This window comes from Corythoichthys intestinalis, chromosome 5, assembly GCF_030265065.1.
Source record: "Corythoichthys intestinalis isolate RoL2023-P3 chromosome 5, ASM3026506v1, whole genome shotgun sequence".
NCBI classification, from domain to species: domain Eukaryota; kingdom Metazoa; phylum Chordata; class Actinopteri; order Syngnathiformes; family Syngnathidae; genus Corythoichthys; species Corythoichthys intestinalis.
The window spans coordinates 2,538,013-2,565,737 of record NC_080399.1 but is presented as its reverse complement, the minus strand read 5'-3'; the positions used below and the strand labels follow the sequence as shown (position 1 = coordinate 2,565,737).

The 27,725-nt window shown below is 37.7% G+C and overlaps 1 protein-coding gene across 2 annotated transcripts in view; it reads right to left on the bottom strand.

Moving 5' to 3' along the window:
• btbd11b (BTB (POZ) domain containing 11b) overlaps window positions 1-27,725 on the bottom strand; it is a 147,437-nt gene that overhangs the window by 100,266 nt on the left and 19,446 nt on the right. The gene's annotated exons all lie outside the window — the stretch shown is intronic.

The window sequence follows — 27,725 nt, the reverse complement described above, 5'->3', positions numbered from 1 at the left end:
TAAAACGGCGTCTTTATAGATTGAACGCGACAATGCGTGAGTCAACATTACTAAAAAAATAAATAAATAATCAAAGAAAAATAGCTTTCACCTGCATTTTTTTTGTTTTTTAAATTTCAAATTTATTTTTGCATCAAACACTTTTTGATTGTAGCGACTTTTTTTTGGTTGAAAATATATATTTTGATTGAAGCAACTTTTTTTTTATTGAATAATAAAGACCCAAATTCACCTCCATATGGCTCCGCCCAGCGGCTACAATTTTTGACTGGGGTAACTACATTGGCACGACACCGGCGGGCGTACCAAATTCAATGGATGACGATCTTGGCAAAAAGTATTGCCTAAGCAGCCTGATTTAGAATTTCCCTCAAGAATGATGGGAAACAAAAAACGCTCATTGTCAACTTATTATTTTAAATATAATTTACAATATAATTTTATTGCTGACATTGCGTTTCGGGGTCATCAACATGTTGTGCCCCCCCCTGCCCCAAAAGTCAAACTTGGTGGTTTTAGTTAAAGCTGACACTGTTTTTTCATCTGTGTGACTTTAATTTTATAGCATTTACATTATTAAATAACATTTTATAATTATTATTGGATTGTTTGTATTATTTATATTTTAATTTTATATATATTATAATTTATTTAGTGTTTTTTATTCATTATTATAGATCATTATTTTTTCTATCATTATCTATTTATCTTTTTTTATTTTAAGAATTATTTTTCTTATTTTATTCATTGACAATTTTTTTGCTATGATTTATTATTATTATTTATTGAATGTTTTTATTTTTACATTTATAATTATTGAAATTATACATTTATATATTATAATACATTGTTTTGTATTATTTTATTTATTCATTTATATTATAGGCTATGTTTCTTCTCACTCCTTTTCAGATGTTTGTGTTATTATTATTTTAATTAATGTTTTTTGTGTGAATTATTCTGTCTAACCTCTGAAATAAATAAAATAAAAATAAATAAATAAATAAATCTGGATCATCATCATTATTATTGACTATTGTCATTTATTTATCTTTTTAATTTTTTAAAATTATTTTTCTTATTTTTTTATTCATTTACTTATTTTTCCTATTTTTTATTATTTATTAAATGTTTATTTCATGTTAATTTATATATAATTTTACTGTGTATTATTATTTGTGTCATTCATTATTTTATTTATTTTATTCATATCTATAGATTATCATCATCATGATTATTTCTATTAGGCGCTATTAACATTGATAATATAATTGCATTTTGATTTTTTGATTTATTCATTTATATTTATCATCATCATATTTCCATTAATCATTTTTATTTTCTTATTCATTTACATATTTTTCCTCATTATTATTTTTTTTTAATGACACTTTTTTTGTTATATTTCTTTTATTTTTAATCATGATTTACTTATAATTCATATAATTTATTGTATAGATTATCATCATTATTATTTCTATTATTATTATCTATTTTTTATTATTATTATTCATTTATCAATTTTATTTTTTTTTTTTGGTGCTTTTGACAAGGCCCACATTTGATGGTGATTTTATGCAGAAATGTGAGAAATTCCACAAGGTCAAATACTTTTTCATACCACTGTATATCACTACTTCTGTACTGTTCTGTTGTTCAACAACCATTTCTAATACCGAACCGATACATAATTTTTCAACCATTAAAAATATCAAGCTCTGCTGGTGTCTCCTCCACAAGACTACACGACGCTATTACGTTCATTCATTTCTAAAGAGCAGAAGTCTAACATATTTGCCTTGTGCTATGATTTACAGCAGTCGAAAAGCACCATGGAACTGAAAACACTTGACTGCAGGATCAGATCTGATGCTCTCACCAAAACATATTACATTTCCCACCCCTACTGTAAATCATCCACAGGTATGAACATGACTATGAATACGTTTTTTGCCAGCACTGTGTGATTGACTGGCAACTAATCCTTGCATAGATGACATTAAAATTTCAACAGTCCTCCCGTTCCAGCATTTTTTATTTTTCTCACGGCTACTTTTTTTAAATTTCTCCTCCCTGCTGGATATTCTTTCCCGCATGCGTCTTCTTTCCAGCTGGGTGTTTTCCCTTCAGCGGCATCTTGTTCCTCTCTTTCCAAACTCCAGCTTTACAGTGACAGCGCAGTGGGTGGGAAAGAGCGTCGGGCCGGGGGGAAAAACCCCACATAATCCAATTCCCTCCAGGACCCAAATATGGCAATGCATAGCCTGAGCTTTTAATGTGTACATACTCTAAAATCCAGAGGAACGGATCCAAAATGTATCGCAGGTGATCAAAAATCAACAGGAAGTGACGCACAAACGCCTAAAAAAACAACAGGAAGTGACCAGTAAAGAGGAGCATTATATAGCATTTAAGCTAACAGACTTTTGCTATGCAAGTTAGCCAATCGTTGCAAACATTAGCATTATTTAGGCTTTTAAGCTAGGAGACTTGTGCTATCCAAGTTAGCCAATTGTTGCAAACATTAGCATTAGATAGCATTTAAGCTAGCAGAGTTTTGCAATGAAAAATAGCCAATTGTTGTCGACATTAGCATTATATAGCATTTAAACTAGCCAACTTTCGGTAGGCTAATTAGCCAATTGAGCATTATATAGCATTTCAGTTAAAGGACTTTTGCTATGCAAGTTAGCCAGTTGCAACAATGCAACAATTGGCTAACTTGCATAGCAAAAGTCTGCTAGCTTAAATGCTGTATAAAGCTAATGTTTACAACAATTGGATAACTTGCATAACAAAAGTCCAGTTGTTGCACTGCTGCAATTGGCTAACTTGCATAGCAAAAGTTCCCTAGCTTAAATGCTACATAATGCTAACATTGACAACAAATTGGCTAAATTGCATAGCAAAAGTCTGGCAGCTTAAATGCTGTATAATGCTAACGTTTACAACACTTGACTATTTTTCATAGCAAAAGTCCGCTAGCTTAAATGCTATACAATGCTAATGTTTAAAACAATTGGCTACTTTTCATAGCAAAAGTCCGCTAGCTTAAATGCTATATAATGCTAACGTTTACAACAATTGGCTAAATTGCATAGCAAATGTCTGCTAGCTTAAATTATGTGTAATGCTAATGTTAACAACAATTGGCTAACTTGCATAGCAAAAGTCCAGTTGTTGCACTGGTGCAATTGGCTAACTTGCATAGTAAAAGTTCCCTAGCTTAAATGCTACATAATGCTAATGATTACAACAATTGACTATTTTTCATAGCAAAAGTCCGCTAGCTTAAATGCTATACAATGCTAATGTTTAAAACAATTGGCTACTTTTCATAGCAAAAGTCCGCTAGCTTAAATGCTATACAATGCTAATGTTTAAAACAATTGGCTACTTTTCATAGCAAAAGTCCGCTAGCTTAAATGCTATATAATGCTAACGTTTACAACAATTGGCTAAATTGCATAGCAAATGTCTGCTAGCTTAAATTATGTATAATGCTAATGTTAACAACAATTGGCTAACTTGCATAGCAAAAGTCCAGTTGTTGCACTGCTGCAATTGGCTAACTTGCATAGTAAAAGTTCCCTAGCTTAAATGCTACATAATGCTAATGATTACAACAATTGACTATTTTTCATAGCAAAAGTCCGCTAGCTTAAATGCTATACAATGCTAATGTTTACAACAATTGGCTATTTTTCATAGCAAAAGTCCGCTAGCTTAAATGCTATATAATGCTAACGTTTACAACAATTGGCTAAATTGCATAGCAAAAGTCTGTTAGCTTAAATGCTGTATAATGCTAATGTTTACAACAATTACCTAACTTGCATAGCAAAAGTCCACTAAGTTAAATGCTATATAATGCAAATGTTTACAACAATTGGATAACTTGCATAGCAAAAGTCCAATTGTTGCACTGCTGCAATTGGCTTACTTGCATAGCAGAAGTCTGCTAGCTTAAATGCTGTATGCTAATGTTTACAAAAAATGGCAAAAGTCTCCTCGCTTGGATGTTATATAATGCTAACGTTGACCACAATTGGCTATTTTTCATAGCAAAACTCTGCTACCTTAAATGGTATCTAAATGCTATCTAATGCTAACAATGACAATTGGTTATTTTTCATAGCAAAAGCCCGCTAGCTTAAATGCTATATAATGCTCATGTTTCGAATAATTGGCTACCTTGCATAGCAAAAGTCAGCTAGCTTAAATGCTATCTAATGCTAACATTGACAATTGGCATTTTTATAGCAAAAGCCCGCTAGCTTAAATGCTATATCATGCTCATGTTTACAATAATTGGCTACCTTGCATAGCAAAAGTCCGCTAGCTGAAATACTATACAATGCTAACGTTTACAACAATTGGCTAACTTGCATTGCAAAAGTATGCTAGCTTAAATGCTGTATAAAGCTAATGTTTACAACAATTGGATAACTTGCATAGCAAAAGTCCGGTTGTTGCACTGCTGCAATTGGCTAACTGGCATAACAAAAGTTCCCTAGCTTAAATGCTACATAATGCTAACGGTGACAACAATTGGCTAAATTGCATAGCAAAAGTCTGCTAGCTGATCGATGGGAAGGCCGATCATTTGTTTTCTTTATTCAAACATTTTAAGTTGGTTTAGGAAGTCCTCTCAAGAGAAAAAAGTTGATTTTTTAATTTTTTTAAATTGATTTATTTTTTTGTTGTGATGGTTGTTGTTGTCGTTGCCATTGGTTGTTCGGTTATGCTCAATCTATAATATTGTATTTGATGTAGATACTTGAGTGCTTTGTTTTGTGTGTATATTGTTCAATAAAATTTTTTTTAAAAGTCTGTTAGCTTAAATGCTGTACAATGCTAATGTTTACAACAATTGGTTACTTGCATAGCAAAAGTCCGCTAGCTTAAATGCTATACAATGCCTAATGTTTACAACAATTGGCTAATTTGCCTACCAAAAGTCCGCTAGCTTAAATGGTACGAATAGCTAACTTGCATAGCAAAAGTCCGCTAGCTTAAAGGCTGTATAATGCTAATCTTTACAACAATTTGCTAACTTGCATAGCAAAGGTCCACTATCTTAAATGCTATGAACGGCTAACTTGGATAGCGAAAGTGTGCTACCTCAAATGCTCACGTTTACAACAACTGGCTACCTTGCATAACAAAAGTTCGCTAGCTTAAATGCTATATAATACTCATGTTTACAACAATTGGCTACCTTGCATAGCAAAAGTTCGCTAGCTTAAATGCTATACAATGCTAATGTTTACAACAATTGGCTAATTTGCCTACCAAAAGTCCGCTATCTTAAATGCTATATAATACTAATGTTTACAACAATTGACTATTTTTCATAGCTAAAGTCCGCTAGCTTAAATGCAATACAATGCTAATGTTTACAACAATTGGCTAATTTGCCTACCAAAAGTCCGCTAGCTTAAATGGTACGAATAGCTGACTTGCACAGCAAAAGTCTGCTATCTTAAAGGCTGTATAACGCTAATCTTGACATCAATTTGCTAACTTGCATAGCAAATTTCCACTACCTTAAATGCTACGAATGGCTAACTTGCATAGCAAAAGTCCGCTACCTTAAATGCTCACGTTTACAACAATTGGCTACCTTGCATAACAAAAGTTCGCTAGCTTATATGCTATATAATGCTAATGTTTACAACAATTGGCTAACTTGCATAGCAAAAGTCCACAAGCTTTAAGGCTGTATAATGGTTATGTTTACAACAATTGGCTAACTTGCATTGCAAAAGTCCGCGAGCGTAAATGTTATGTAATGCTAATATTTACAACAATTAGCTAACTTGCTATATAATGTTTCCAGTTTCTGGTGTGCACCGGAAATTATCTGGTAAAATCTGGCGTCGAAAAGTCAAAATCGCACAAGTGGGGTACATTGCAAGTTCTATCGTATGAATGCAATAAGGGAGTGATTGTTGAAAGAGTTTGTTTGATTCCTTTGGTGGAGTTCATGACAAGGTTTTAAAAAAGCAAAACGGGGATTCCGGAGTGTTACGGACCAAAAATAGTACACTGTTCACACTGTTAAATATTCCTGACCCGGAGTAAATATTTGGAAATGAGAGTCACTCATTCATGATAAAATGAATGGGCAAGTATTTTCGTGGGGAGGGGTGGGGTCTCTTGGCACATTGGCTACCATTGACAGGGAAGAGTGTCCAATGAAATTTTGACTAGGAGGAGTGATTGAATGAACGTTTTTTTTGTTTTTTGGCTGTTAAAAAGGGGAGAAAAGAAAAATATTTTAATTGTATTATAAATTAGTGTTTATTATCTATTATGACATAATTTTTTAAAATTTGTTTTTTTAATACAAAAAAATGGAATTAAAAAAAAATCTATTCGGTATTTTTTTCGATGAAAATTTATCTTTGAATCGTTTTTAATTCATTTGTATATTTATAATTTCTTTTAAAAAATATATACATTTTTAAATACATTTTTTTTTATTGCCTATTTGGTATTTTTCCCCAAATTAAACTTTATCTTTGAATCATTTTTAAATTGATTTGTATAATTAGAATTTTTAAATTATTGTTTTAATTTTTTTTTTAAGTACGAAAAAACAATATAAACATTTGAATATTTTTTTTTTTATTATCTACTTGGTATTTTTCCCAACGAACATTTATCTTTGAATTGTTTGTAACTCATTTGTATATTAAAAATTTTGAATTTAAATTTAAAAAAAAAATATATATATATATATATATACTACATATATTTTTCTTTTCACAAAAAAAATCTATAATTATTTTTCTTTTGTTTATTTCCCCCCAAAAACTGAAAAAAAATGGTAAATATACTTTTTTTTTTTTTTTTAAACAAAAAAGGTAAATTTTTTTTTTTTTTTGCCTATTTGGTATTATTTCCCCAATGACAATATATTTTTAAATAGTTCATTATTATTATTCGTTGAAGTTTACTGATTTTTTTTTTATTTTTTTTAATGAAAATATAAGACTTGGGGTTTTTTTCACCCAAAAAACATTAACATAAAACTAAATATGTTTGTATTTTTTATTTTTATTTTAGAATTTGTTATTATATACTGTATATATTTTTGTTGTTATTCCCCAAAATTAAATAAATAAATACATTAAATAAAAAGGTTAAATTTAAAAATATTTTAAAATAAATAAATAAATAAGTGACTATTATTGGGATTTTTTCCCCTCCAGTTTGTTTACATTTCAAGAACAAATGCAGGTGCTTACTGCCAGTCAAACAGAACATGATCATTCAATGCTAAAAATGTTACGTTAGCCAAAAATAACAATCCCTAACTTTGAGAAATTCCACACTTTAGCTGAACATCTAACATTGTCACTAAAATATGATGCACGGGGCAACAAATTGCTCCGTAATTGTCCAAGACACCTCACGTAATCTATCATCCTGAGCGTCCAAACGCGCTGGAAGTGGGCCACGCCTGGCAGAGACGGATGAGGCCCGAGGCCTTATTCCGCGGAGTGAGGACCCTCTCATTGTTCGGGGCCAATATCCCTGACACTTTTCTCATTTGTGACCAAGCTTTACAAATTCACAATCATGTGCCTGAAATCAACAGGAAATCATCCAAAATGGACAGGAAGCCACCCCAAAATCAAATGAAAGACACTTAAAATCAACAGGAAATGACCTGGAAATGACTCATAAGCGACAGACAGGTGACCAATGAACTGCAAGTGTCCGAGAAATACTCAAAATGTACAATATTTTCCAGAAGTGGCCCACAATCAACAGAAAGTGACCTGAAATGTACAGGGAGTGAGCTGATAATGCCCCCAAAATAAACGTCAAATGATCCATAACATACAGGAAGTGACCTGAAATAAACAGGAAGTGACTAATGAACAGGAAGTCACCCAGAAATGCATTTCATTCAAAATAAAATGAACCAAAGTATAAAATAAGTGATTCAGGAATGCCCCAAAACGTACCATAAGTGACCCCAAATCAACAGAAAGCGATCTTAAAACAACAAAAAGTCAACTGGAAATGTTACAAAATTAACAGGAAGTGACCCGAAACCAACAGGAAGTGAGCTGCAAATGCCCCAAAATATACGAGAACAGAAACTGACTGAGAATGCCCAAAAAACAACAGGAAGTGACTCAAAATCAACAGAAAATGACTTTAAAATGATCCAAAATGTACAGGAAGTTACCCAAAATCAACAAGAAGCGACCTGAAATTAACAGGAAGTGACCTGAAATTAACAGGAAGTGACTTGTAAATTCCACAAATTCAACAGGAAGTGATCAATGAACAAGAAGTGACCCAAAAATGCACTAAATTCAACATCCAAAATCAACAAGAAGTGACACAAAATTAACAGGAAGTGACTTGTAAATTCCACAAATTCAACAGGAAGTGATCAATGAACAAGAAGTGACCCAAAAATGCAGTAAATTCAACATCCAAAATCAACAAGAAGTGACCCAAAATTAACAGGAAGTGATCTAAAAACAACAGGAAGTGACTCATAATCAACAGAAAATGACCTTAAATTGACACAAAATGTACAAGAAGTTACCCAAAATCAACAAAAGGCGACCTGAAATTAACAGGAAGTGACCTGAAGTTAACAGGAAGTGACTTGTAAATTCCACAAATTCAACAGGAAGTGATCAATTAACAAGAAGTGACCCAAATATGCACTAAATTCAATATCCAAAATCAACAAGAAGTGACCCAAAATTAACAGGAAGTGATCTAAAAACAACAGGAAGTGACTCAAAATCAACAGAAAATGACCTTAAAATGACACAAAATGTACAGGAAGTTACCCAAAATCAACAAGAGGTGACCTGAAATTAACAGGAAGTGACTTGTAAATTCCACAAATTCAACAGGAAGTGATCAATTAACAAGAAGTGACCCAAAAATGCACTAAATTCAACATCCAAAATCAACAAGAAGTGACCCAAAATTAACAGGAAGTGATATAAAAACAACAGGAAGTGACTCAAAATCAACAGAAAATGACCTTAAAATGATACAAAATGTACAGGAAGTTACCCAAAATCAACAAGAAGCGACCCAAAATTAACAGGAAGTGACTTGTAAATTCCACAAATTCAACAGGAAGTGATCAATGAACAAGAAGTGGCCCAAAAATGCACTAAATTCAACATCCAAAATCAGCAAGAAGTGACCCAAAATTAACAGGAAGTGATCTAAAAACAACAGGAAGTGACTCAAAATCAACAGAAAATGACCTTAAAATGATCTAAAATGTACAGGAAGTTACCCAAAATCAACAAGAAGCGACCTGAAATTAACAGGAAGTGACCTGAAATTAACAGGAAGTGACTTGTAAATTCCACAAATTCAACAGGAAGTGATCAATGAACAAGAAGTGACCCAAAAATGCATTAAATTCAACATCCAAAATCAACAAGTGACCCAAAATTAACAGGAAGTGATCTAAAATTAACAGGAAGTGACCTGGAAATCCCACAAACTCAACAGGAAGTGAGCAATGAACAGGAAGTAACCCCAAAATGCACTAAATTCAACATCCAAAATGTACAGGGAGTGACCCAAAATCAACAGGAAGTGACAAATAAACAGGAAGTGACCCGGAAATGCACTTAATTCAACATGAAACGTACAGAAAGTGATTTGGGAATGCCGCAAAAACATACCTGAAGTGACCCAAGATCAACAGGAAGTGACCCGAGAACAAGAGGAAGTCGCCCAAAATCAATAGGAAGTGACCCAGAAAAGCTTCAAAATAAATAAAGTGACTCACTTCATAACATCGGCACGAAAATGCCAGATGATCCTTGACTGTTTACAGAAAACGAAAAGCATCACTTGACCTTTTGACCTTTGACCCCCAAATATTTCAAAACACGCTCAGCCTCTCAGACACGGCGACTTTCGAAGACGCCGCGTCCCATTCACCTCTTCGTGATTCACCTCACTTTTGCCTAGACAAGCAGCTGATGTCACCGATTGGTTTCCATCGAGACGCTCGTCTGCGCCATGTCGAACGGCCGTCATCCGTCCGTCTTCAAGGTAGCTAACACGACACGGCGTGACGTGATTCGTATAGACTACCACGACTCTTGTGATATGACGGAGTCAAAAGGCTGATTTACAGGCAGCGGGCAGGCGGGCAGGCCCGGATCTAGCAAGGCGGAAAACACAGTAACGCACGTGCTCGGAGGCGCTTCGTCACCCCCGCACGCTTCGCTGTCATTGCGCGCACGCACGAATAGCAAACGGACACAAGAGGCGGCTGGAGGCGCCGCTCCAAACGGTGCGTTGTGAGGAGGGATGAGCTCTTTCATACTGATTTTCTCTTGGAAAAAAACACATTTTGCTGCATTCCTAGCCACTTGCGTATTTTTGGATCATTTTCTGTTGAAATTAGGGCATTTTTGGGTCACTTCCTGTTTTTTGGTCACTTCCTGTTGATAGTGGGTACATTTTGGGGCATTTCCATGTCACTTCCTGTACATTGTGGGGCATTTCCAGGTCACTTGCGATTGATTTCAGGTCACTTCCTGTTGATTTTGGGTCACTTCTTATTAGTTTTGCTGCATTTCAGGTCACTTCCTGTACATTTTTGGATCATTTTATGTTGAAATTAGGGCATGTTTGGGTCACTTCCTGTTGATTTTGTAGAATTTTAAGCTCACTTCCTGTTGATTTATGATCATTTATGTTGAAAAAAGGCCATTTTTGGGTCACTTCTTGTTCATTGGTCACTTCCTGTTTATTTTTTAGGCTTTTCCAGGTTGATTTTGGGTCACTTCTTATTAGTTTCGCTGCATTTCAGGTCACTTCCCGTACATTTTTGGATCATTTTATGTTGAAATTAGGGCATGATTGGGTCACTTCCTGTTGATTTTGTGGGATTTTAAGCTCACTTCCTGTTGATTTTGGGGAATTTACAGGTCACTTCCTGTTGATTGCAGGTCACTTCCTGTACATTTTTGATTATTTTCTGTTCATAAGTGACTTCCTGTACAATGTGGGGCATTTCCAGGTCACTTCCTGTTGATTTTGGGTCACTTCCTGTACATTTATGATCATTTATGTTGAATTTAGGGCATTTTTGGGTCACTTCTTGTTCATTGTCACTTGCTGTTTATTTTTTAAGCTTTTCCAGGTCACTTCCTGTTGATTTTGGGTCACTTCTTATTAGTTTCGCTGCATTTCAGGCCACCTCCTGTACATTTTTGGATCATTTTATGTTGAAATTGGGGCATGTTTGGGTCGCTTCCTGTTTTTTGGTATTTTCCTGTTGATTTTGTGGAATTTAAAGCTCACTTCCTGTTGATTTATGATAATTTATGTTGAATTTAGGGCATTTTTGTGGATCATTTTCTGTTCATAAGTCACTTCCTGTACATTGTGGGGCATTTCCAGGTCACTTCCTATTGATTTCAGGTCACTTCCTGTTGATTTTGGGTAACTTCCTGTACATTTATGTTGAATTTAGGGCATTTTTGGGACATTTCTTGTTCATTTTTTAGGCTTGTCCAGGTCCCTTTCCTGTTGATTTTGGGTCACTTCTTATTAGATTCGCTGCATTTCAGGTCACTTCCTGTACATTTTTGGATCATTTTATGTTGAAATTGGGGCATGTTTGGGTCGCTTCCTGTTTTTTGGTAATTTCCTGTTGATTTTGTGGAATTTAAAGCTCACTTCCTGTTGATTTTGGGTACATTTTGGGGCATTTCCATGTCACTTCCTGTACATTGTGGATCATTTTCTGTTCATAAGTCACTTCCTGTACATTGTGGGGCATTTCCAGGTCACTTCCTATTGATTTCAAGTCACTTCCTGTTGATTTTGGGTAACTTCCTGTACATTTATGATCATTTATGTTGAATTTAGGGCATTTTTGGGTCACTTCTTGTTCATTTTTTAGGCTTGTCCAGGTCACTTCCTGTTGATTTTGGGTCACTTCTTATTAGTTTCGCTGCATTTCAGGTCACTTCCTGTACATTTTTGAATCATTGTATGTTGAAATCAGGGCATGTTTGGGTCGCTTCCTGTTTTTTGGTAATTTCCTGTTGATTTTGTGGAATTTAAAGCTCACTTCCTGTTAATTTATGATAATTTATGTTGAATTTAGGGCATTTTTGGGTCACTTCTTGTTCATTGGTCACTTCCTGTTTATTTTTTAGGCTTTTCCAGGTCACTTCCTGTTGATTTTGGGTCACTTCTTCTTAGTTTCGCTGCATTTCAGGTCACTTCCTGTACAGTTTTGGATCATTTAATGTTCAATAAAGTGCATTCCTGGGTCACTTCCCGTTCATTGGTTGCTTCCTGTTGATTTTGAGGCTTTTCTGGGTCACTTCCTGTTTATCTTGGGTGACATTTTGTTCATTTTGGATCACTTCTAGTATGTTTTGGGGGCATTCGCAAATCACTTTCTTTACATTTTGGGTCATTTAACTTTGAATTAAGTGCATTTCTGGGTCATTTCCTGTTCATCAGGGAAATTTCCTGTTCATTTTGGATTACTTCTTATTGACTTAGGGTCACTTTCTGTTGATTTAAGTCACTTCTGGTATGTTTTGGGGCATTCCCGAATCACTGTTTTTACATTTTGGATCACTTAATGTTTAATTTAGTTCATTTCCGGGTCACTTCCTGTTCATTTTCAACTCATGGCATTTCTGGGCCACTTTTCATTTCATTTCATCTCATAATATTGCGATTTTTTTTCCTGATATTACAACGTGTGGCTTTATACTGGTAAAATAAATTATTTTTGAAGTCCTATTTTTTTCCCCCCTTTCTTTGTTTGGCCCTAATACTCCCCGGTAACCCCCTTCGCTGCATAAAAAAATGACAGTCTGTCTAATGTGATTTCCTCTAGCGCTGACAATAACTCTATTCTATAATTTCCCAAAACACGCCCTTGCCAAGAATTCGCACCTGCCGTTTTTTTTTTTTCAATTACCAAGGAAGTAATATCTATCTTGGCGTGAACAAACTTATTTCTTGTAGCTCCTGAAAAGCAGGCCATGTCCCAGCAGCGCTCCGCAAAGCCTAATGAAATGTTTGCATGTTGCACTTGCTCGACCGCGTCTTTAATTAATCATGTTTGTTTTGCTCTCGTACGCTTCCCAGCCTGCTCTATTATTCCTTCTCTCTTGCCTGGACTTAATTTCTTCTTTAGCAAACGGCTTATTCCTCGCGTTGCACCGATACGGCGCGAAAATGATGTCATCGGTGTCCGGGAGTATTGAGAAATAAGGCGGCGATAATGCGCAGTTTGTACTTTTCAAGATCTGGTTGCCAACCGATGGTCGCCACATCAAAGATGGCCGCCAGCTGTGCGTGCCGCTGAGCCGCTTTCCCTCCAGCTTCAAATGGATTGGACGTCTAGCGCCGTCAATGTCCGCTACAGAATAAATAGCAGACGCTTTGGTATTGATAAAAATCATTTTGACCCTACAAACATGGCCGCCGTGAAGCCACGTAGGTGGGGGCAATGAAAGGTCTTTAATGCCTCGAATTGATCTACTCAAGGAAGGAAGGAATCAGGAACTGATTCGGGAATGCTATTAAATGTACCAGAATTGACCAAAATTAAACAGGAAGTGATTCATGAGCAAGAAGTGACCCAGAAATACCCTAAAATCAACAGGAAATGATCCAAAATGTACAGGAAGTGACCCCAAATAAACAGACAGTAACCTAGAAATGGCCCAAAATCAACAGGAAGTGACCAATGAACAGGAAGCGTCCTGGAAATTCCCAAAAATCAACAGGAAATGATCCAAAATGTAAAGAAAGTGACCCAAAATCAAGAGGACGTAACTAGAAATGGCCCAAAATAAACAGGAACTGATCCAAAGGCAGGAAGTGACCCCAAATCAATAGGTGGCCCAAAATCAACAGGAAGTGATCCAAAATGGCCAGGAAGTAGCCCAAAATCAACAGGAAGCAACCTAGAAATGGCCCAAAATCAACAGGAAATGATCCAAAATGGTCAGGGAGTAACCAAAATCAACAGGAGGTAACACAGAAATGGCCCAAAACCAACAGGAAATGATCTAAAATAGACAGGAAGTGACCCAAAATCAACAGGAAATAACCTAGAAATGTCCCAAAATCAACAGGAAAAGATATAAAATAGACAGGAAGTGACCAAAAATCTACAGTAAGTAACATAGAAATGGCCCAAAACCAACAGAAAATGATCCTAAATGTACAGGAAGTGACCCCAAATCAACAGAAAGTAACCTAGAAATGGCCCAAAATCAACAGGAAATGAGCTAAAATAGATAGGAAGTGACCCAAAATCAACAGGAAGTAACCTAGAAATGGCCCAAAATCAATAGGAACTGATCCAAAATGCCCAGGAAGTCACCCCAAATCAATAGGTGGCCAAAAATCAACAGGACGTGACCAACAAACAGGAAGTAACCTAGAAATGTCCCAAAATCAACAGGAAGTAACCTAGAAATTGCCCAAAACCAACAGGAAATGATCCAAAATAGCGAGGAAGTAACCAAAATCAACTGGAAGTATCATAAAAATGGCCCAAAACAAACAGGAAATGATCTAAAATAGACAGGAAGTGACCCAAAATCAACAGGAAGTAACCAACAAACAGGAAACGACCTAGAAATGGCCCAAAATCAAGCGGAAGTGACCGATAAACAGGAAGTGTCCTGAAAATTCCATAAAATCAACAGGAAATGTTCCAAAATGTCCAGGAAGTAGCCCAAAATCAACAGGAAGTAACCTAGAAATTGCCCAAAACCAACAGGAAATGATCCAAAATAGCGAGGAAGTAACCAAAATCAACTGGAAGTAACATAAAAATGGCCCAAAACAAACAGGAAATGATCTAAAATAGACAGGAAGTGACCCAAAATCAACAGGAAGTAACCAACAAACAGGAAACAACTTAGAAATGGCCCAAAATCAAGAGGAAGTGACCAATAAACAGGAAGTGTCCTGAAAAATTCCATAAAATCAAAAGGATATGATCCAAAATGTCCAGGAAGTAGCCCAAAATCAACAGGAAGTAACCTAGAAATTGCCCAAAACCAACAGGAAATGATCCAAAATAGCGAGGAAGTAACCAAAATCAACTGGAAGTAACATAAAAATGGCCCAAAACAAACAGGAAATGATCTAAAATAGACAGGAAGTGACCCAAAATCAACAGGAAGTAACCTAAAAATTGCCCAAAATCAACAGGAAATGAACTCATAGCTACCCTTAGATGAACAAGGAAGTAACCCAAAATTACCTCAATGCCTTCCATTGGCAACAATAGAAATTCAATCATTTTAAACTGGCACGGCTAGCAGCGTCAGTGCCATTGACGGCCCTAGACGTCCAATTCATTTTGACTGGAAGGGGCCAATAAACATTCTTTGTACAGCAGCCAATAAGTCAAATGATAAAGATGATGATTTGTTTGTTTTTTTGACAAACCCCTATTATGGAGAATTGTGGTTCAAATGCGTCACTCTGCGCTTTTTCGCTCCCCTCCGCCTCTCGCTAAATAACAGCTGCCATCAGCACTGACAAAAACTCTGCTGTCGTCAATACAAATCCCCACAAAAAGAAAACAATTTGCTTTCCAGCAAAACAGACACAAACAAGAGTCCGGCTGAATAAGCGGATGAACAAATCGGAAAGTAAAGCTGCTAATTGTATTTTTTCCAGCGTTTTAGATCGCCGTCATGCCAGAAAATATTGCAAAACTCATCATAAATACTAGAAGAACCCCTGCGGGACTTTATATTGGCTGAGATCTTTTTATTTGGCAAGAAGCATCCCGAGGGGGTGGAATCGGTGTAAAATGAAGTCAGGGTCGGGGATTGAGTAAAAGGCAGGAGACCGTGACAATTTTCTTTGGTGGCCTTCAACCGTTTGTCTTGGCGAGAGACAACTTGTGCCCGCCGGATGGAAAGGATATGCTGCTTTTTTGTGAATTGAAAGGAGAGTTGTGTCCGTTAGTATTTATCAGGATGTGACCCTGAAGTGCCCGAAAATCCACAGGAAGTGACAAATATACAGGAAGTGATACTGGAATACAAATTATCATGAGAAAGTGGCCCAAAATAAACAGGAAGTGACCTGGAAATGACCGAAAATCAACAGGAACCGACCGATGAACAAGGAGTAATCCGGGAATAACTGATGTCATTGGAAATTGACCAAAAAGCAACAGGAAGTGACCCGGAAATGTCCCAAAATCATCAGGAAGTGACCCAAAATCAACAGGGAGTGACCCTGAAACGACCCGAAAGACAGGAAGTGACCCTGAAAGGCCCCCAAATCAAAAGGAAGTGACCCTATATCAACAGGAAGTGACTCTGACATGCCCCCAAATCAACAGAAAGTGACCCAATATCAACAGGAAGTGTGACCCTGAAAGGCCCCCAAATAAACAGGAAGTGACCCTGAGGGGCGCCTAAATAAACAGGAAGTGACGCAATATCAACAGGAAGTGACCCTGAAAGGCCCCCAAATCCAAAGGAAGTGACCCAATATTAACAGGAAGTGACTCTAAAAGGTCCCCAAATCAACAGGAAGTGACCCAATGTAAACAGGAAGTGACCCTGAAAGGCCCCCAAAATCAACAGGAAGTGACCCTGAAAGGACACCAAACAAACAGGAAGTGACCCTGAGATGCCCCCAAATAAACAGGAAGTGACCCAAAATCAACAGGAAGTGACCCTAAAAGGCCCTCAAATGAACAGGAAGTGACCCTGAAAGGACCCCAAATAAACAGGAAGTTACCCAAAATCTATAGGAAGTGACCCTAACAGGCCCTCAAATGGATAGGAAGTGACCCTAAAAGGTCCCCAAATCAATAGGAAGTGACCCAACATCAACAGGAAGTGACCCTGAGATGCCCCCAAATCAACAGGAAGGGACCCTAAAAGGCCCCCAAGTAAACAGGAACTGGCCCGATATAATAGGGAGTGACCCTGAAAGGCCCCCAAATCAACACGAAGTGAACCAATATCAACAGGAAGTGACCCTGAAAGGCCCCCAAATCAATAGGATGTGACCCAATAGCAACAAGAAGTGACCCAAAATGAACAGGAAGTGACCAATGAAGAGCAAGTGGCCCAGAAATGCCCCCAAATCTACAGGAAGTGAACCGTTATCAACAGGAAGTGACCCTGAATCACCCCCAAATCAGCAGGACGTGACCCTGAGATGTCCTAAAAACAGGAAGTGACCCATTATGACCAGGAAGTTACCCAATAGCAACAAAAAGTGACCCAAAATCAACAGGAAGTGACCAATTAAGTGCAACTGGCCAGAAATGCCCCCAGATCTACAGGAAGTCAACCGATATCAACAGGAAGTGACCCTGAATCACCCCCAAATCAACAGGAAGTGATCCTGAAAAGCCCTAAAAACAACAGGAAGTCACCCTGACAGGCCCTCAAATCAACAGGAAGTGACCCAATATCAACAGGAAGTGATCAATAAAGAGCAAGTGGCCCAGAAATACCCCCAAATCTACAGGAAGTGAACCATTATCAACAGGAAGTGACCCTGAAATGCCCTCGAAACAACAGGAAGTGACGCAATATCCCAACCATCACAGCAAAGCTACCATCGCTAATTAAGTTTGAAAAGAGTTAACAACTTTAACAAAATAAGACGCTGCTTTTATTCCAATTTCCTAACAAATTAAAGCTTTTAGAATTCCACCTGGAACCAAGCAATAAAAAGCCTCAGCTAAGCACTTAAAACAATAAACAGCGAGTCCACAACCTTTGGATGTTAAAAGCCCCAAAACCCCCCAATGACATCAGGAGCTGGAAGCCTCAGATTAGCCACTCCGCCCCTCCAACTGTCTCAAGGAACTCAACGTATGACAACTGAGCAGGGAGTTCAACCGTAAATGATGAGCAGGAAGGATAATAAAGGGTGATAGGCATGATTAGGGTCTGACCCGCAGGCTGTAAAATGCAATTCCTGCCCTTCATCATATTTCAAAGGCCCGCCCGTTGCTTTGAGATTCTAGCTTCGGTCAGACATAAATTATGGATCAAATGAATGTCAACACATGGGCTGCCATTGGGGGCGCTAGACATCTGATCCATTTAGACTGGGAGGAGTGAAGGAATACTTCCTGTTCATATTCCTCTTTATTGGTCACATCCTGTTGACTTTAGGGCACTTCCAGATACTACCTGTTTTAGGAATTTTAGGGTACTTACAGGTCACTTCTTGTATATTTCTGGGCCACTTCCCATTCACTGGTCACTTCCTGTTGACTTTAGGGCATTTCCAGATACTTCCTGTTCATTTTGGGTCACTTCCTTATAATTTTAGGTTGCCTACAGATCACTTCCTATACATTTATGGGTCACTTCCTTCTAATTTTAGGGTACTTACAGGTCACTTCTTGTATATTTCTGGGCCACTTCCTCTTCACTGGTCACTTCCTGTTGACTTTAGGGCATTTCCAGATACTTCCTGTTCATTTTGGGTCACTTCCTTATAATTTTAGGTTGCCTACAGATAACTTCCTATACATTTATGGGTCACTTCCTTCTAATTTTAGGGTACTTACAGGTCACTTCTTGTATATTTCTGGGCCACTTCCTCTTCACTGGTCACTTCCTGTTGACTTTAGGGCATTTCCAGATACTTCCTGTTCATTTTGGGTCACTTCCTTGTAATTTCAGGGTACCTATGGGTCACTTCCTATTCACTGGTCACTCCCTATTGACTTTAGGGCACTCCCAGATACCTCCTGTTCATTTTGGGTCACTTCCTTCTAATTTTAGGGTACTTACAGGTCACTTATTGTATATTTCTGGGCCACTTCCTCTTAACTGGTCACTTCCTGTTGACTTTAGGGCATTTCCAGATACTTCCTGTTCATTTTGGGTCACTTCCTTCTAAATTTAGGGTACTTACAGGTCACTTCTTGTATATTTCTGGGCCACTTCCTCTTCACTGGTCACTTCCTGTTCACTTTAGGGTATTTCCAGATACTTCTGTTCATTTTGGGTCACTTCATTGTAATTTCAGGGTACCTATGGGTCACTTCCTATTCATTGGTCACTTCCTATTGACTTTAAGGCATTTTAAGATACTTCCTGTTCATTTTGGGTCACTTCCTTATAATTTTAGGTTGCCTACGGATCACTTCCTGTACATTTATAGGCCACTTCCTCTTCACTGGTCACTTCCTGTTGACTTTAGGGCATTTCTAGATACTTCCTGTTCATTTTGGGTCACTTCCTTGTAATTTCAGGGTACCTATGGGTCACTTCCTATTCATTGGTCACTTCCTATTGACTTTGGGCATTTCAAGATACTTCCTGTTCATTTTGGGTCACCTCCTTGTAATTTCAGGGTAACCATGGATAACTTCCTGTAATTTCTGGGCCACTTCCTATTCATTGGTCACTTGCTGTTGACTTTTAGGGCATTTCCAGATACTTCCTGTTCATTTTGGCTCACTTCCTTATAATTTTAGGGTGCCTACGGATCACTTCCTGTACATTTATGGGCCACTTCCTCTTCACTGGTCCCTTACTGTTGACTTTAGGGCATTTCCAGATACTTTCTGTTCATTTGGGGTCACTTCCTGTAATTTCTGGGCCACTTCCTATTCATTGGTCACTTGCTGTTGACTTTTAGGGCATTTCCGGATACTTCCTGTTCATTTTGGGTCACTTCCTTGTAATTTTAGGGTACCTACGAATCACTTCCTGTACATTTATGTGCCACTTCCTCTTCACTGGTCACTTCCTGTTGACTTAAGGGCATTTCCAGATACTTCCTGTTCATTTTGGGTCACTTCCTTATTATTTTAAGTGGCCTACGGATCACTTCCTGTACATTTATGGGCCACTTCTTCTTCACTGGCCACTTCCTGTTGACTTAAGGGCATTTCCAGATACTTCCTGTTCATTTTGGGTCACTCCCTTGTAATTTCAGGGTGCCTAAGGGTCACTTCCTGTACATTTCTGGGCCAATTCGTATTCATTGGTCACTTCCTGCTGACTTTAGGGTATTTCCTGCTACTTCCTGTTTATTTTGGGTCATTTCCTTGTAATTTTAGGGTACCTATGGATTACTTCTTGTACACTTCTGGGCCACTTCCTCTTCATTGGTCACTTCCTGTTGATTTTAGGGAATTTGCTGATACTTAGTGTTAATTTTGGGTCACTCCCTTGTAATTTTAGGGTACCTACAGGTCACCTTCTGTACATTTATGGGCCACTTCCTCTTCATTGGTGTCAACCTGTTTGCTTGAGGGAATTTTTGAGCCACTTCCTCTTTAATGTTCATTTTCATTAGACTTTAGGGTATTTGCAGATACTTCCTGTTCATTTTGGGTCACTTCCTTGTAATTTTAGGGTGCCTACGGGTCACTTCCTGTACATTTCTAGGCCACTTCCTATTCATCGGTAACTTCCTGTTGACTTAAGGGCATTACCAGATACTTGCTGTTCATTTTGGGTCACTTCCTTTTCATTGGTCATTTTCTGTTTGTTTTAGGGCATTTCCTAATACTTCCTGTTAATTTTGGGTTACTTGTCATTTTAGGGTGCCTACAGGTCACTTCCTGTACATTTCTGGGTCACTTCCTCTTCATTGGTCATTTTCTGTTTGTTTTAGGGCATTTCTTAATACTTCCTGTTAATTTTGGGTTACTTTCTTGTCAATTTAGGGTACCTGTATTTCCTGTACATTTCTGGCTACTTCCTCTTCATTTGTTACTTCCTGGTAATTTTAGAGTACTTAAGGGTCACTTCCTGTTGATTTTAAAGGGTTTATTTGTACAATGATAGATTTCTCATCAAGTATCCAAAGTCATGCTAGCTATTATGCTAGCAATGCTAGGCTGAGGGCTAACTTTAGCACAACACGTACACTTCAAATGTCTCTTATTGCATTTGAATTGGTGGTTTATCTATCTATTACACATTAGTGGTTAAAAATGTTCAATGTTTTCTTTTTTTGAGCTGAAGTTCGGAGTTCACGTGATTAAAAATGAGAACATTTTGGAATGGGAAGACTGTGATTGGGGCTAAAACTGCAGGATGAGATAAGCGCTAAAGTTTCAGGGACAGAAAAAGGAGCAATTGAACATGTGGGCTGAATTTCTGACTGAATTTCTGTCCCTTCCCCCACAGGAAAATAACACCAGCTCGCTCCTCGGCATTTACTAGAGGTACGCTTGGCAAAAAAAAAAAAAAAGACCACGGCATACTGCGTTCAATCCGACCTGGCTTTCCTTCTGATCTCAAGCCAAAGATTAGCGCCTGGATGCTAACATTTGTCAATACGGCTTGGGTGACGTCAGGGTATTGAAATCTCCCCAAACCGGCGTGACCACAACTTAACTATGCGGCTTTTTTTTTTCTTTTCATTCCGATGTGGTTTTTCATTCAAACGGGCCCGGCGATGCGTTCAAATGTCGCGGGGTGATTTTCATGTCATGTCATGTCATGTTCTGACAGTGTATTTCGTGAATATTAATGACTGGCATCTCCTGCAGACTCCAGGTAGTTGCTGCTGTAACAAGTCTAAATGACTATTGAGTTAACTTGTTCTCTGCCATTGACGGGAATAAACAGGTCACTTCTTGGTCAACTCATCAGCTGCCGTAGTCGTCGCTAGACGTCCAATTCATGTCGTCTGGGAAGGGGCAACTGAACGCCCATGTTTAGTCAACAGCAACTGTCACTGGCAGCGAATGAGTGCCTTATAACCACTAACACTAAAACTTAACTGGGAGGGGTTACAGTTTTTGCTGGGGTTTTTGTGAGTGTGTGTCTGTGTGTGTGTGTGTGTGTGTGTGTGTGCGCGTGTGCATGCGTGTGTGTGTGGTTTTGTCTAGGGCTGCAGCTATCGATTATTTTAGTAGTCGATTAATCGATGAACGAGTTAGTTCGAATAATCGAGTAATCGGATAAAGAACATGGAAAATAAAAATACTTGAGTTGAGCGTCAAACGGTATTTAAAAAAATAAATAAACGAGGATCTACGGACAACAAAAGAACAATTGGCTAACTTACAAAAGTCCGTTAGCTTAAATGCTATAAAATGCTAACTTTTTTTTTTTTTTTTTTTTTTTTTACAATGCTCTTAACAAATGGTTTAGACACATATTCCCACCAAAAAACAGCTAAATATATCTATAAACTAATTTACGAATGCATTAAAAAACATTAGCTCAAACAAAAACTTAGCTTACGTTGGTCTTAACAGGGACCAGTTGGATTCAGCCACGTGAAATGAGGCAGAATAGAGGACAGTTCACTTTCAAAATAAACCATTCCAACGCCACTTTAGTTAAACGAATAATCGAAGCAACAGAATTTAATTCGAATATTTTTTTTCTCATCGAATACTCGAGTTAATCGATTAATCGTTGCAGCAATAGTTTTGTCCATTTTGGGGAGTTGCGGTTTTTATTCTTTTCAGTCTTTTACTGTTTTGTTTGGCGTTTTGGTGTTTTTTGCAGTTTGGCCAATTTTTTTGGAGGGTGGTTTACGTTTTTTGTGTTTTCCAGTTTTCCATGGTTTTGCCAATTTTGGGGGGGGATGTTTTTGGGTTTTTTTTGGTCTTTTTTGGTTTTGCTAATATTTGGAGCGGGTTACAATTTGTGTTTTTTGCAGTTTTTGTGGTTTTGACAATTTTGGAAGGGGTTACGATTTTTGTGATTTTTACAGTCTTTTGCTGCTTTGCCAATTTTGGCTGGTTTGTCTGGAAGTTTTTGTGCTTTTTAGCAGTTTTTTTGTCATTTTTCAATTTTTAGGAAGGGTTATTTTTTTGTGTTTTTTGCAGTTTTTTGTGGTTTTGTTGGTTTGGGCGGTTTTTGTGTTTTTAACAGTTTTTTTTGTGGTTTTGGCAGTTTTGTGTTTTCAGCAGTTTTTTTTTTGTCATTTTGTCAATTTTTGGAGGGTTTGCGTTTTTTTTGCAGTCTTTCATGGTTTTGCCATTTTTTTGGGTGGATGTTTTTGCTGTGGTTTTTTTTTTAAGTCTTTTGTGGTTTTGCCAATATTTGGCAAAAAATATATTTGGCTAACCCTAACCCTTTTTTTGTTTGTTTATTTTGTCAATTTTGGGGGGGGGCTGGTTTGTGTGTGTTTTGTTGTATTTGGGGGTTTGGCCAATTTTGGCAGGTATTTTTGGTAGATATTTGTGTTTTTAGCAGTTTTTTATTGTTTATCGATTTTGGGGTAAATTAGTTTTTTTATGTTTTTTGCAGGTTTTGTGGTTTTGCTCATTTTGAGGGGGGATTTAAGTTCTTGTTTTTTCATACCCATACGGTTTTGTTTAGCAGTTTTTGTGTTTTTTGCAGTTTTTTTTTTTTTTTTGTGGTTTTGCTATTTTTTTGTAGGTTGCATTTTTTTTTTTTTTTAGTTTTTAATGGTTTTGCTAATATTTTGGGGGGTATTTTTGTGTGTGTTGTTTTTCCAGTCTTGTGGTTTTGTTTGGCGGTTTTTGTGTTTTTTTGCAGTTTTTCATTGTATTGCCAATTTTTGAGGGGGAGGGTGCATATTTTGCAGTTTTTCATGGTTTTGCTAATTTTTAGAGGGGGGTGCGTTTTTTGTGTGTTTTTTTGTTTTTTTTTGCAGTTTCTCATTGTTTTGCTAGTTTTTTGGGGGGGTTCGCTGTTCTTATTTTTTCAGTCTTTCGCAGTTTTGTTTGTTGGTTTCTGTGTTTTTTTGCAGTTTTTTTTGGTTTTGCAAAGAATTTTTTGGGGGGGTTACAGGCACAAGAGGAACCTTATTTTTTACCTGACTCTGATCCTCCAAGAAAAAGTTTGCACACCCCTAATTTCGAATAGTGAATCCCTTGTCGTAAAGTGTACTCCAAATGAAAAAGGTGTTCCTCAGTAAAGCAAACATTATTTCAACACTTGCTTTAATAGCGCGCTTGTTCCCCAACGTCTATTCCACGGAAAAATCTCCGTGTCCTCCCACTGGTCTTAACCTTATGAAAGAAGCATTTTCCACCTGTGAGATCACGCCAAATCCAATCACACTATGACACCGTATGGATTGAACAAGACAGGTACAGCATTCACACTTGACGTGTTACTTTTTCTGCTTTTCTTTCAGGTAACGTCCACTTTTTTCCAGCCCATTTTTCTATGCCAGTGTTGGATGCGCGAGCATATGTTCGTCATAAAACATGGTCACGGAGCTATACGGCGTATACCTCCCGGTGTTGTAATGTGTACCACATGCTAAGTTCGGACCAGGGTTGCGCAAACTCGAATATTTCAAAATAAAACGGTTGGACAAGGTCCCCGGAGGGAATTGAGACGATGTCAAACGGCCCGCGCTGACGTATTCGGGTATCCTCGCTGCTTACAATAACCAGGGATGGGAATCTCTGGGTAGTGAATGAATGAATGCCGTCATCCATACTGCCATATTGAGAATACAGGGCATAAAAGATACACAACGCCTTATTATCACGGAAGCCCAACGTGTGTGTCATGAGCAAGATTGACGCACCAAGTCTCGCAATTAGTTCTCCCGGGCAGTTCACAACAAAATGGCGGGACGGTCTATCCTAACACAAGAAACACAGGGGAACACTCGATATCCAACTGATAACACAACTGAGAAGAGTCCTGAATCCTCCTGTCCAATCCACAAACAGACAATGATCCCAACGGGATTACAGTTTTTTGTGGGGTTTTTTTCCAGTTTTTTGTGGTTTTGCCAATTTTTGGAGGGGGTTACAATTTGTGTTTTTTGCACTCTTTCACGGTTTTGCCAATTTTGGCGGGTTTGTTTCGACGTTTTTGTGTTTTTAGCAGTTTTTCGTAATTTTGCCAATTTTTGGAGGGGTTGCTGAATTTCTTGCAGTTTTCTGTGGTTTTGTCCATTTTTTGGGGGGTGTTTTTTGTTGTTGTTTTTTTTGGCAGTCATTTGTGGTTTTGCTAATATTCGGAGGGCGTTACAGTTTTTCGTGGGTTTTTTTGCAGTTTTTTGTGGTTTTGCCAATTTTGGGAGGGGTTACAATTTGTGTTTTTTGCATTCTTTCACGGTTTTGCCAATTTTGGCGGGTTTTTTTGGACGTTTTTGTGTTTTTAGCAGTTTTTCGTAATGTTGCCAATTTTTGGAGGGATTGCTGCATTTCTTGCAGTTTTCTGTGGTTTTGTCCATTTTTTCGGGAGTGGTTTTTGGGGGGGGTTTTTGTGCAGTTTTTTGTGGTTTTGCTAATATTTGGAGGGGGTTACAGGTTTTTGTGTTTTTTTTTTGTGCAGTTTTGCAAAGTTTTGGAGGGGGTACAATTTGTGTTTTTTGCACTCTTTCACGGTTTTGCCAATTTTGGCGGGTTTGTTTGGATCTTTTTGTGTTTTTAGCAGTTTTTCGTAATTCTGCCAATTTTTGGAGGGGTTGCTGTATTTCTTGCATTTTTTTGTGGTTTTGTCCATTTTTGGGGGGGTGTTTTTTGTTTTTGTTTTTTTGGGAGTCTTGCGGTTTTGCTAATATTTGGAGGGGGTTACAGTTTTTTGTGTTTTTTTGCAGTTTGCCAATTTTTGGAAGCGATACAATTTGTGTTTTGGCGGGTTTGTTTGGACATTTTGGTGTTTTTAGCAGTTTTTTGTGACTTTGCAGTTTTGTTGTTGTTTTTGTCAATTTTGGGTGTGTTTTTTGTGTGTTTTCCTGTCTTTTGGAGATTTGCCAATTTTGGCAGGTTTCTTTGGCGGTTTTTGTGCTTTAGCAGTTTTTTGTCGTTTTTCCAATTTGGGGGTGGGCATTGAGTTTTTTGTGTTTTTTGCAGGTTTTGCAATTTTTTTGGGAGGGGTTTGTTTTTATTGTTTTCATTCCTTTGCGGTTTTGTTTGGTGGTATTTGTGTTTGTTTTTTGCAGTTTTTTGTGGTTTTGCTCATTTTATTGGTTTTTTTTTTTTTTTAAATTTGGGGGGGGGGGTTGCAGTTTTTTGTGGCGCGATTCCAGCTGTCTGGGTAGAAGGGCAGATTCCTTCAACATGTAATACAAAAAGAAAATTTTAATATTATTCGACCCGTGGCAAAAATACCCGCTGATTAATTCTTCAAAAATCATTTGTGGGGCAACATTTTATTCCTTGCATGGTTGAAAAAAACAAAAACTGGAAAACAACAGCGACAGCGAGCGATGTCTTTATTTTCAAGGACAATTATGTCTTCCAGCGAAGGTCCGGGCCTATAATTATTCAATAGGAGGACCCACTATGCCAAAGAAGCGCTTGTTTATTTCCGCGCTCAATCCGCTCCTTATTTATAGCCCGCAGCTGAGTTGTGTACTTAGCCGTGTGTCGAGGAAATGCACGCTGCTATAGAAAGAAAAAAAAAGAAAAAGGGACATCCCTGCAGTCATAAATTCCCATACAGCTTAGTGACTGAGTCTGATAATTACTTCAGAAAGTGAGTCGTATTTACGATCGTTTAACCTTCATTACGGAATCAAATATTAGATGCTCTGATTTTTTATTTCTTTTTCCTGTAAACAACAGGGTGCTGTGCTTTGCATGTAGAAAAGGAATTTGGCACTACAATAACCTGTTTTTGACATTTCATAGTTGTTCCAGCCAAAACAATACATCAGGGAACGCCCAGCTTTCTAGCACTGCGCTAGCTAGTTACCATTTTGACGAAACAGTCAACAGCAACAAGAGAATAGCATGCCTAGCTGGCATCAAGAAATGCCCAGAAATCAGAAATTTGATCATGTTTAGCTTCCATCACTCCGCTAGCTAGCTAGCTAGCATGTTGATCAAACAGCTACAACACAACAAGAGAATATTAGGCCTAGCTAGCATCAGGAAAACCCCATTTTTTCTTTCAGCAATTCAGAATTGATTAGCATGTTTCACTTTCTAGCACTCCGCTAGCTAGCTAGCACGTTGACAGAACTGTCAACATCAACAAGAGAATAGCACACTTAGCTAGCATCAGGGAACGCCCAGTTTTTTTAAGTAATTCTGCAACCAGAACTGATGAGTATGTTTAGCTTTTTAGTGCTCCATTAGCTAGCTAGCATGTTGACAGAAAATTCACACAGCTTCAAGAGAATAGCACGCCTTGCTAGCATCAGTGAAAACGCTCTTTTTTTCAGAAATCCAGAATTGATGATCATGTTTAGCTTTCTAGTGCTCTACTAGTTAGCTAGCACGTTGACATACTGGTCACACAGTGACAAGAAAATAGCTCCCCCACCTAACTAGCATCAGGGAACGCCAATATTTTTCAGCAATCCAGAATTGATGATCATGTCTAGCTTTCTAGCGCTCTGCTAGCTAGTTAGCTAGCACGTTGACAGAACAGTCACACAGCAACAAGAGAATAGCACGCCTAGCAAGCATCAGGTAACGCTCACTTTTTTTTTTTTTTTTTTTTTTAAGTAATTCTGCAACCAGAACTGATGATCATGCTTAGCTTTCTAGCACGCCGCTAGCTAGCACATAGACAGAACAGTCAACAGCAACAAGAGAATGGCACGCCTAGCTAGCATCAGAGAACGCTCACATTTTTTCAGCAATCTAGAACTGATGATCGTGTCTAGCTTTCAAGCACTCTGGTAGCTAGATAGCTAGCTAGGACGTTGACAGAACAGTCACACAGCAACAAGAGAATAGCACGCCTAGCTAGCATCAGGGAAAGCCCACTTTTTTTCCCAAGAAATCCAGAAATGATGATCATGTTTAGCTTCTCACACTCCACCAGCTAACTAGCTAGCATTTTGAC